At 45.3% G+C, this 3,482-nt stretch overlaps 1 pseudogene; it reads left to right on the top strand.

Moving 5' to 3' along the window:
• Nucleotides 1-1,129: 1,129 nt before the first annotated feature.
• Nucleotides 1,130-1,470, top strand: LOC101565782 (annotated as a pseudogene).
• The last annotated feature ends 2,012 nt before the right edge of the window (nucleotides 1,471-3,482 follow it).

Raw genomic sequence — 3,482 nt, 5'->3', positions numbered from 1 at the left:
TCTCTCTCTCTCTCTCTCTCTCTCTCTCTCTCTCTCTCTCTCAGGCCCTTGCGCTTGCCAGGGAAAAACCCTATCTCAAAAAGACCAAACAAAACATCCTGGGCTGGGGAGATAGCTCTGCTGTCTAAGCGCCTGCCTGGCAAGCACAAGGACCTGGGTTTGATTCCCAATACTGCACACCATGTGGGTCATTGAAATGGGGTGTGGTGGTGCACATCTGTAATCCCAGCACTGGGGAGGCTGAGACAGGAGGATCATTACGAGTCCCTGCTGCACATTGTGACCCTGTACCAAATAAATAAAAGATCCAAACATCCTAATGCAGTTGTAATGACATTTTTGCTATCATAGAAGAACCATATTTTTTTAAATCTGTATTTTTCTGACTGCTAGCTGTCTCCCATATTTAACAGCATCATGTTCTCTGGACACCCATATGCCCAAAGAACATCCAGAATATCACGTTCCAAAAAGGCTGTTCCTTTCACTAACAGAGCAGGCAGCCTGAAAGCTTGAGCCTGGATCCATTTGCAAACTATTAGTACATTTGGTTTCCTAGGCTCTCAATTTTTTGTCACTCAGTTTCTCTAGACAGTATTCCTCTATTCCTGTAACAGCCACCTGGACAGTTGGGTTTTTTCCACCCTGAATTTTCCCCTTTGTCCTACATCATCATTTTTTTCCCTTTTTTTTTTTTTGATCAACTGGGTCACTTAAAAGCAAACAAAAATGTTCCATCGTTTTTGTGGGACAGCGAACTGAAACAGAGACTATTCAGTCTAAGCTGCCTTTCAACTTGCTATGTGTGCCACCACACCCAGACTCCATCGCCAGCAGAGTGAGCCCCCAGGGGTGGGGCTGGCACAGCATGTGGTGCCAGGGATCAAACCCTGGCCACTGCGCTTACCTAAGCAGGTGCTTAGTCTGCAGAGCTGTACCACCACCAGCCCTTTGCTGTTGTTTTGGGTCTCCCTATGTAGTGCAGGCTGGCCTTCAACTCATCATATACTCCTGTTTCAGCCTCCTGAGCTGGGATTACAGGCCTGCCCCTACACAACCTTTTTCTTTTCTTTTCTTTTCTTTTTAAGATAGGATCTCCTTTTTGATCCTGAAGTGGAGTAGCTGTTGGTCTTGCTGCTAGTGTTTAGTCCACAAACGTAGCCGGACATGGGACTAGAAGATGACCAGAAGATGCTGACTGGATCTGGAGATCCTAAAGAGGAAGAGGAGGAGGAGGAGGAGGAGGAGGGGGAATTAGTGGACCCCCTAACAACAGTGAGAGAACATTGTGAGCAGCTGGAGAAATGTGTCAAGGCATCGGAGCGGCTAGAGCTCTGTGATGATCTTGTGTCTTCCCGGTCACAGACAGAAGAGGATTGCGTGGAGGAGCTATTTGACTTTCTGCATGCAAGGGACCACTGTGTGACCCACAAACTCTTCAATAGCTTGAAATAAGTGCAGACTCACTCATTCAGCCTTCATTACCTGGATATCAAGCATTTTGTGCTTTTAAACATGCCATTTGTTTCTAATTTAGGAACCTTGTGGATTTGGGTTTAGGCAAGTGGCTTAATGTAATTAGCAATGATTACATCTTAATAAATCCTGTGATCTGAAAAAAAAAGGGGGGGGGTCTTGGCAGCACCATGGCAGTAGGCAAGAGCAAGCGCCTTAAGAAAGGCAGCAAAAGGGGCTAGGGAGATGGCTCAGTAGAACAAGTACTTCCCTGGCAAGTGCAAGGGCCTGAGTTCAATCCCTGGTTCCACCAATAAAACAAAAACAGAAAGGCAGCAAAAAAGGAGCCAGGAAGAAAGTGGTTGATCCATTTTTTAAAAAAGACTGGTATGATGTGAAGGCGCCGGCTATGTTCAACATAAGAAATATTGGAAAAACGCTCGTCACCAGAACCCAAGGAATCAAAGTTGCATCTGATGGACTCAAGGGTCATGTGTTTGAAGTGAGCCTTGCTGATCTACAGAATGATGAAGTTGCCTTTAGAAAATTCAAGCTACAGGGCTGGGGAGATGGCTCAGTGGAATAAGCGCTTCTCTGGCAAGCGCAAGGGCCTGAGTTCAATCCCCGGTTCTGCCCAAAAAAAAAAAAAAAAAAAAAAAAGGAAAGAAAGAAAGAAAATTCAAGCTAATTACTGGAGATGTTCAGGGCAAAAACTGCCCAACTAACTTCCATGGCATGGACCTCACCCGTGACAAAATGTGTTCCATGGTCAAAAAATGGCAGGCCATGATTGAAGCCCATGTTGATGGTTATTTGCTTCGACTGTTCTGTGCTAGCTTTACTTTACTTAAAAAATGCAACAATCAGATACAGAAGACCTCTTACACTCAGCACCAACAGTCCGCCAGATCCAGAAGACGATGATGGAAATCATGACCTGGGAGGTGCAGACAAATAACTTGAAGGAAGTGGTCAATAAACTGATTCCAGACAGTATTGGGAAAGACATAGAAAATGCTTGCCAATCTATCTATCCTCTTCATGATGTCTTTGTCAGAAAAGTAAAAATGCTGAAGAAGCCCAAGTTTGAATTGGAAAAACTCATGGAGCTTCATGGTGAAGGTAGCAGCTCTGGAAAGGCTACTGGAGATGAGACTGGAGCTAAAGTTGAACGAGCTGATGAATATGAACCACCAGTGCAAGAGTCCGATTAAGATCCAGATTTTTAATAGTGATAAATAAAGTCCTATTTGTAGGGGAAAAAAAGGCAGGGTCTCACTTTGTATTTCAGGTCAGCCTTGAACTCATTGTGTAGCCCAGGATAGCCTCGAATTTTGGCATCAATCTTCCTGCCTCAGCCTCCCTGGTGCTAGGATTACAGGTGTACATACATATCTGGCAAAAATGTTATCAGGGTTTTTTTTTTTTTGTGTGTGTGTGTGTGTGTTTTCAGGGGGTGGCACTGGGGATTGAATTTGGGACCTAGTACTTGCCAGGCAGGCACTTAGGCCACTGAGCTATCCCCCCAGACCTTATCTTTTTCAAGGCAGAGTTTCACTATGCTATTCAGTCTGGCTTTGAACTCACTTTGTAGCCCAGGCTGATCTTGAACTTGCAAGGATCCTCCTGCTTCAGTATCCTGAGTACTGGGATTACAGGCATGTGCTCCCATGCCTGTAATCCCATTACAGGATTTTCTCTATCTTTAAAAGAGAAAACAAATATCTCTCTTAATTCCACAAACCTCTTTTGGGCTTTTTTCTCACAAATTTTTTTGGGGGTACCAGGAATCAAACTCAGGACCTTCCACTTCCAGGCAAGTGCTTGTGCTGCTGAGCTATATCTCTGGCCCTCTCCCAACTTTTTCCTTTTTTAAGACTAGGGATTAGGGCCAGCTAAATAGCTCAGCAGATTAAGGCACCTGTTTAGGCAGAGGTAGGGGCCAGGAGTTCAATCCCCTGGCCACTGTGCCGGCCCCACCCCCAGGGCACACTGACCAGTGACTGAGACTGGGTGTGGTGGCACGC

Source organism: Octodon degus, unplaced genomic scaffold (genome assembly GCF_000260255.1).
Source record: "Octodon degus isolate 3935 unplaced genomic scaffold, OctDeg1.0 scaffold00072, whole genome shotgun sequence".
NCBI lineage: Eukaryota > Metazoa > Chordata > Mammalia > Rodentia > Octodontidae > Octodon > Octodon degus.
The sequence above is the reverse complement of the archived record's forward strand: the minus strand, read 5'-3'. Positions and strand labels throughout refer to the sequence as shown.